General features: G+C 37.8%; 1 pseudogene; it reads left to right on the plus strand.

The window, feature by feature from the left end:
* Positions 1–7309: 7309 nt before the first annotated feature.
* LOC112408409 (ferritin light chain pseudogene) lies at positions 7310–7857 on the plus strand (annotated as a pseudogene).
* The last annotated feature ends 1160 nt before the right edge of the window (positions 7858–9017 follow it).

Below are 9017 nucleotides of genomic sequence, written 5' to 3' on the forward strand. Positions count from 1 at the left end.
GTGTATATATGTCCATGCCACTCTCTCACTTCATCCCAGATTACTCTTCCTCCTCCCTGTGTCAAGTCCACTCTCTATGGCTGCGTCTTTATTCCTGCCCTGCCCCTCGGTTCTTCATAACCATTTTTTCTTTTTTTTTTTTTTGATTCTATACATATGTGTTAGCAGACGGTATTTGTTTTTCTCTTTCTGACTTACTTCACTCTGTATGACAGTCTGTAGGTCCATCCACCTCACTACAAATAACTCAATTCCATTTCTTTTTATGGCTGAGTAATATTCCATTGTATATATGTGCCACATCTTTATCCATTCATCTGTCGATCCTGCCAACACTTTTACTCTACTCAATTGAGATCAACATCAGACTTGTAAGGTAATAAATTTACGTTGTTTTGAGCCACTAAATTTGAGGTAATTTGTATGAAAGCAATAAAAAACAAATACAGAGGTCATACAAGAGCCAGGCTATATATTTATACTTAAGTATTTCTGAAATGAATTTAACCTTGTGATTGACAGCAGCAGCAGCAGCTTCCAAGAGATCCCACCACACACCTGAGGCAAAAGCAGCCTAATACAAAGCAGTGACAGCAGCAGGTCACTGTCCCACACTTGGGGTAGAGGGGGACTTGATCTACTATAGCAGCAGCATAGCCTGAATGGGAACCCATCCTCCTGTGGCACTAGTCCCATCAACATTAGTCTAATCTGCTAGCATCTGCTGTGCCAACAGGCCGAACATATACAAACCCTCCAACTCAGTAGCATTAAGTGAGCCAGGCTCAGTGTTTCCTGAAACCCATATCCAATGGCACTGGAAAGCCCAGATATCACCTACTGTTATGAAAACATAAAAAAACAATAACAGAAGACTGGGAACTTCAGAAAGAAAAGGGGAACAATGGAATGGGTGAAAACAAATGGATAAATATAAGAGACTATCATTAGTCTCATGAGTTTCTTAAATTCTATATGATGGTCAAAGCAAAAATGATGACACCATCTGATGGGGTTCTCAATGTAGAGAAAGGAAATACTACAGAAAATCATACTTTAAAACTGGGGAATATTAAGAGACCTAAATGGAAGTAAAATTTTGAAACTTCACTTGAAGTAATAAAACACTGATTCCAGTAGGCTATGATAAGTTACATATGTATACTGTAATGCCAAAAGCAACCACTAAGAAAACTATACAAACAGTATACACAAATGATTATAAATAAATTAAATTAAAATGGACTTATTAAAAAATGTTTAAGTAATCCACAAGAAGGCAAAATAAGAGAAACACAGGACTGAGAAACTAAGGTAAAAGACAAAACAAAAAATAAAATGGTAGACCTAATCTTTAACATAGCAATAATTACATTAACTGTAAATGATCTAAATAACCAAGTGAAAGACAGAGATTGGAAGAGTAGATTAAAAAATCACAAGCATGATCCAACTATATACTGTCTATAAGAAGCTTACTTTAAACATCATGATATAGGTAGTTCAAAGTAAAAGGATGAAAATGATATATCATGTGAATGCTAATCAGAAAAAGCAGGAATGCCTATATTAATACTAGATAAAGTAGATTTCAGAGCAAAGGAAATTATTAGGGGCAAAGAGGGTCATTACATAAAGATAACAGGAATAATCCACCTAGATGACCTAGTGATACTAAATGTGTGTGCACCAAACAACAGAAGTTCAAAATACATGAAGCAAACACTGAAAAAGGTTAAAGGAGAAAATTTGAAATCCACAATTATTATTTGAGACTTCAACACAGCAATTTAGAGAAATACTAGAGAGAAAAATCAGCAAGGATATGGAAGAACTGAAAACATCATTAATCAACAGGATATAACTGACATTTAAAGAACACACTCAATAAGAGCAGAATACATATTCAAGTGTCCATGGAACATTCACTCATATACCATATACTGGGTGATAAAAAAAATTAGCAGATTTTAAAGAATTAAAATCATAGAGAGTATATTCTCTAGCCATAATGGAATCAGACTAGAAATCAATAACAGAAAGACAACATGAAAATCTTCAATCACATAAAAACTAAACATCACAATTCCAAATAACTCATGGGTAAAAAAGACAGCGTCAAGGAAAAATTTTTAAATGCAGAGAATAAAAGAAAATGGAGATATAACAGATCAAAGTTTGTGGAATGAAGTGAAAGCAATGCTGAAAGGGAAGTTTATAGTACTAAATTGGGAAAGAAAATATTTCAAAGCAATAATCTAATTTTCTATATTAAAATAGTAAAAAAAAAGGAAGAGGAAAAAACACTAAACAAGCAGAAAGAAGGAAATAATAAAGATGAAACAGAAATCCATGAAACTGAAAAGAGGAAAACAGGGGGCAAAAAATCAATGAAACAAAAGGCTGGTTCTTTGAAATAAACAATCTAACCAATAAAGATCTAGCAAGACTGATAAAGATAAGAAGAGAGACGGCACAAATCACAGATATCAGAAATGCAACCAGGGATACCATGACGTGTCCTGCAGGTTAATAAGGGACAAGTTATTATGAACAAGTCTACACTATAAATTCAAAAATGTAGATGAAATGGACCAATGCTTCTACACCCAAAACTACCAAAACTCAGCCAAGATGAAATAGATAATCTCAATTTTCCTGTAACCATTAGAAACACGGATTTTTCATTTAAAAACTCCCAAAAGAAATATTCAGGCTTAGATGTTTCACTTTTACCCAAGACTTAAAGAATTAACACCAACTTTACATGATTTGATAAGAAATAGAAGTAGAGGGAACAGTTCCTAATTAATTTTATGAAGCCAGTATTACCTTGATACCAAAACCAGACAGGGATAGTATAGAAAGAAGAAAACTACAGACCAATATGTTTTATGAAATTGGCTGTAAAAATCCTCAGCCAGATATTAGCAAATTAAATTCAGAAATATATAAAAAGAATAATATACCATGACCAAGTGGTATTTATTCCAGTTATGCAAAGTTGGTTTAATATTTGAAAATCAAACAGTGTAAGTAATCCACCATATCTAATAGATTAAGGGGGAAAAGTCATGTGATCCTATCCATTAATGCAGAGAAAGCATTTGACAAAATCCAATCCCATTCATGATTTTAAAATAAGAAGAAAAAGAACCCCAAGCAACTAGGAATAGAAAAGGAACATACTGAAACTCATAAAGAGGATCTACAAACAACCTATACTGACATTATATTTAACTGTGAAAGACTGGATGCTTTCTCTGTAAGATCAGAAACAAGGCACCGATATCTGCTCTCACCACTTTTATTAAATATATTACTGGAGGTTCTAGTAAGAAAATAAAGCAAAAATAAATAAATAAATTTAAAAGTTAAATTTTTAAAAAGTTTATTTAAAAGATAAAAGGACTATTCCTACTATGTTGAATAGGAAGGAACATATCCTACTGAATGTTGAATAGTAATATATCCTATTATATTGGATAAGGAAAAGTAAAACTGTATCTGAAGATGAGATGATAATCTAAATGGAGAAAATACCAAGGAATCCACAAAAAGCTTGAGAAATATTAGTTTGTAAATGTTTTAGAGTATAAGATCAACACAATTTTATCAAATTATATATTAATAACAAATGTGTAAAAGCTTAAATAAAAATATGTGATGTCATTTACAACTGACCTAAGTAAATACTTAAATATAAGCCCAATAAGACATCTATAGGACCTCTATACTGAAAATTACAAAATGCTGATGAAGAAAAATTTTAAAGTCCCAAACAAATAGGGAGACATACCTTGTTCATGGATTAGAAAACACAACATGATAAAGATGTCAATTCTCCCCAAGTTAAGAGGCTTAACACAATTACTCTTAAAATGCCCTCAAGGTTTTTGTGGATATAGACAAGCTTATTCTAAGATTTATATGGTAAGAAGAGGCTGAAGAATAGCTAAAACAATTTGTAAAGGATTAAAATGGGAGGAATTAATCTACTCAATTTCAAGATTTTGCAGTAATGAGGGAGGGTAGATACACAGATCAATGGAATGGAATAGAGAACCCAGAAATAGACTGACATAAATACATTTAACTTGTTTTTGACAGCAGTGCAAAAGCTATCAAGGAAGAATAGACTTTTCAAAAAATGGTACTGAAACAGTTGGACATCCCTCGACAAAAACAAACAAACAAAAAATGAACCTTAACCTAAACCTCCACACCTTACACAAAAATTAAATCAAAGTGGATCATAATCTTAAATGTAGAAGCAGGACATTTTTAGAAAAAAAAATAGCAGAAAATCTTTGGCATCTAGAACTAGGTGAATAATTCTTGGACTTGACACCAAAAGTATGATCAATAAAAGCAAAAACTGATAAATTGGATCTCATCAAAATGAGTTAAAAATGCTTCATAGAAGATCCTTTTAAGTGGATGAAAATTCAAATTGCACAGTGGGAAAACATATTTGAAAATCCCATATGAGACAAATGACTTGTATCTATAATATACAAAGAACTCTCCAAACAACTTTAAAAAATCCAACTAGAAAATAGGCAGAAGACAGGAACAGACATTTCATGGAAGAGAATATACACATGGCAAAGAAGCACATGAAAAGATGCTCAACATCATTAGCCATTAGGGAAATGCAAATTAAGACCATAATGAGATGTCAGAGAACAACTAAAATTAAAGTATAGTGACAACATCAAATGCTGGCGAGTACGTAGAAAAATTATATCACATCACTGGTGGGAAAATAAAATGGTTTAGCCACTCTGAGAAACAGCTTGACAGTCTCTTTTAATCCTAAAAGTAGATTCACCCTACAATGCAGTACTTGTACTCTTGAGCATTTATCCAAAAGAAACAAAAACTTAATTAAGTTCCCACAGAAATTTACACATAAATGTTCATAGCAGTTTTATTTATAATAGCCAAAAACTGGCAACTACCCAAATGTCTTTCAATGGATGAATGTTGAAACAAATTGTGATAAAATCTTATGATAGAATACTACCGAGCAACAAAAAGGAACAAATTATTAATATATGCAAAAATTGAAATGAACTTCAAGGGAACGATGCCGAGGGAAAATTTTTAAAAAGCCAATCTCCAAAGATTAAGTAATTCATGATTATGTTTGCATATTATTCTTAAAATAACAAAACTGTGGAGATGGAGAACAGATTAGAAGTTGCCAAGGGTTAGAGATGAGGGTAGAAGGTAGAGCGGGGTAACTTTGTGAGGTTTTTGTGGTCGCAGTACAAATAATACAGCAATCTTAGTTTTAATCCCTAAAGATTTTTAAAAGCAATTCCTAATAAGAGGTGTCCAGATATTCAGCAATGGCAGCAGATTGGAGGTATAGCTCCCCAACATGACAACTTCAAGAGATTGTACTAATTCAACGCATATGTTAATTTAAAAAAGGCCAGTCACAATACTTAAATGGTATATATCTTAACAATATTATACTAAGTATCCAGCTATACCAGAAGGACTAGCAGGATTTTCTGTACATTCAATCTTATTTAAGACAGTAAATCTTATAATAAGACAGTTAAAAAAGAAAAAAAAAACAAAACCTCAACTACAGTTGGATATTCTCATAGAAAGATGAGGTGAAAATATGCAGCAGCGGTTCAAAAGCTTAAGCAGTGGCACCTAAATTTGGTTGCACATTAGAATCATCTGAAGCACTTTTAAAAACCCTCACACTGACGGCTGGTCATCGTAGACCAATAAAATCATTTTAAATCTCCTCAGACGATGCCAGTGTCTAGCCAGAACTGAGAACCAGCGGACTAAGCAGAAGGGGATGTTTCTACAAAGATCTCTTAACAATAAGTCCTTTCACCCAATCAGATTTACCTCCCCGCAAAGGGCTAAAGAACGCTAGATGTTGTCCATACTTGCTTAGCTTTAATTAGCACTTGTGACTTGCCCAAAACCTAGATCATGTTTCCCCTAAATTTCATGTTATTCCCTACGTTTTTCAAACCCAGGGCTAAGGGGTTTGCCAGGATGAGATTTTAAGTGCTCACACAGGGGAAGTCCCTGGCAAACCAGGACAGCGGTCACTCTACATTGAAATGTAAAGCATCCTAAATAACCCTGCCACTGCTCCCAGATCCTAGTCTGTGCCAACCAGTGGAGAAAAGGCATTCTCCATTACTACCATGGCAAATGCTGCTGTACTTGCCTTGGCTGGTCCCTATCTTTTCCAGGCACCACTCCCCTTCACCTGCTGGTGGACACTTTGGCCAGCTGACAATGCAGATATTTTCATTTCATTTAATGCGAATAAAAATCATCTGGAGGGCCTGTTATAACAGAGATCACTGAGCCCCACCAGAGTTGCTGATTCCATAGGGCTGGGACAGGGCCCTAAAACTTGAATATCTGACACATTATTAGGGGACGCTGGTAAAGCTGGTCAGGTTGTTACCGAATGCAGGTTCGTGTGTCTGAAGCACAGTGAGGCCAAACAAACCTAAAAGTTGGAGTCTGGAGCAGAGAAAGGTTTATTGCAGGATCGAGCAAGGAGAGGGGTGGCCCGTGTTCCAAAAACCCCTGAAATCTCCAGAGGATTTCAGCAAAGCATTTTTAAAGGCCAGGTGAGGGAGGGACGTCCCAGGGAATGTGATCAGCTCGTGCACAATCCTCTGATTGGTTGATGTGGAGGCCACAGGGCAGGTAACATTATCCATCCTTAGGTGCCAGAAGGTCTGGGGGCTACGTGCTCGTGATCATCAAGGAGTTAATTTCTTCCATTGGGTGGTGGTTTTTAGCATCTGAAAACTCAAGAAATATGCCTGAGATACTATTATCTGAGTACTTCAGAGAGGAACTACAGCAGAGGATATGGGCGATGGGTCTGTCCTAGGAAGGCCCCATAGGGTACTGCTTGGTTACAAGGTGACCATACGTTGAGAACTACTGCTCTAGTGGCTTGGAATGTTAAGAAAGTAATGGAAGAATCCCTTCCCAGATCTAGATTCTAGTATCGCCAGCTATTTTGGTGGGGGGAAGGGTAAGTTTTGTCCTTTCTTGGACTTCTTGTTCATTTATATCAAAGCCTATTTGAGGCAGTGCGCTCGGCGGTCCTGCAGATCTGTCTTTTGCTTCAACAGTGTTTGGAATGAACAGACCCAGGGACGCTCCTTGCTCCAGCCCCCGACCAACCTTCAACCTTTCTTCCTGTCGCAACCTTTGGAATCAGCCACTCAGCTATCCTCAGCCTCCAGGACAGACCAACACCGTTTTTTTGAGACTAGTTCCTTATCACTGATCAACCATGAATTCCCAGGTTCGTCGGAATTATTCCATCGAGGTGGAGGCCGCCGTCCACCGCCTGTTCAACATGCATCTGTGGACACTTACCTCTCTCTGAGCTTCTATTTCGACAGCAACAATGAGATTCTGGACAGTGTGGGCCACATTTTTCGCCAACTGGCTGAGGAGAAGTGTGAGGGTGCCCAGCGTCTCTTGAAAATGCAAAACCAGTGCTGCGACCGCGCCCTCTTCCAGGATACACGGAAGCCTTCTCAAGATGAGTGGGGTAAAACCCAGGACGCTGTGGAAGCCGCCATTCTTAGGGAGAAGAACCTGAACCAGGCACTATCGGATCTGCGCGCCCTGGGTTCCGCCCGCGCAGACTCCCACCTCTGTGACTTCCTGGAGAGCCGCTTCCTGGAGGAGCAGGTGAACCTCATCAAGAAGATGGGCGACCACCTGACCAACCTCTGCAGGCTGGCTGGTCCGCAGGCTGTGCTGGGCGAGTATCTCTTTGAAAGGCTCAGCCTCGAGCATAAACAGGAGTCTCCGAAGTCCAGCGGCCTCTGAGGAGCCCCTCTGGCATCAGAGCTTCTGCCTGAAGCCCCGCTCTGCAGCCACTAGGCAGCTTTGTAACTGCCCTGGAGCCCTCTCCCAAGCCTTGGACCAAATGGAGACAACGCTTTTTGCAGAAGAAAACAAAAAAAGCCTATTTGAAACACAAACAGAATAAAGAGTAATAAATAAATAAATAAATAAATATATATTCATGTTCTTTTAACATATGAATTGCCCCACTTCATCTGTGTGAAATAAGTTTGTTCCCGTTATTGTGCTGGTTCTCAAGCTTTGCTGCTCGTATGAATTACCTAAAGAGCTTTTAAGAAAAACATTGGTGTCTGGGTCCCAGCCCCAGAGATTTTGATTCAGTAGGTCTACGGAGGAGCCTGGGCACAGGGAGGTCTCAGAGTTCCCCAGGTGATTCTAATGTGCAGCAACTGTGTGAACCACCTCTTGGCTTCAATCCAGCTAGTGATCAGATATTAAATCTAAGACACATGGGCTAGTGCGTGAGCTCTGTTGCTAGGTGTATTCCATTTTCTTCCTCCTGGAAGATTCGTGCCAGGGAAAATGATTGATAGTTGTGTTACTTCTCTGAAATGGATTGAAATTTCCAATTAGCGTGAACAGGGGAGGGTGAGTGGGTGAATGCAATAAGGTGGATCATTTACGTATTGCCCTATGTGTAAAAGGCTTTTGCAACTGAGGTCTGCCCTACTTTTCATGCTAATGGTAATGCTTGTCCTCCTAATGCAGCTGTAAACTTTATAAGCCCATAGGTAGACAGCATTACAAAATATTTACCCCTCCCCACTGGCTCACTCTCAAGCTTCACTCCCCTTCCCCAATACACAAATGTACATCAATGCGCTTGAGACCAATATCAACATATTGACCTTCAATTCTTCTACTTTGCAGCTTCCCTCTTATCAGGAGGTGTCAGCATTTAGTGAAAGGACAAATGCTTGCCTCCTGGTGAATAATGTAGACAATGCCTCCAAGAGACAAATAGCCCTTAGGGAGGGGGAAAAAGTCTTTCAAAAAGGTTGATGCCCAGAGGAGGCATTTCCAGTCATCTCAGCTTAGAGGTCAAATATCCAAAATAAAAAAAGGTTAAAAAAAGAAGAAGAAAGCAAGGAAGAAAAGAAGGAAACAATTTTCTTATCTCA

Source organism: Neophocaena asiaeorientalis, unplaced genomic scaffold (assembly GCF_003031525.2).
Source record: "Neophocaena asiaeorientalis asiaeorientalis breed wild unplaced genomic scaffold, Neophocaena_asiaeorientalis_V1.1 scaffold585, whole genome shotgun sequence".
NCBI classification, from domain to species: Eukaryota; Metazoa; Chordata; class Mammalia; order Artiodactyla; family Phocoenidae; genus Neophocaena; species Neophocaena asiaeorientalis.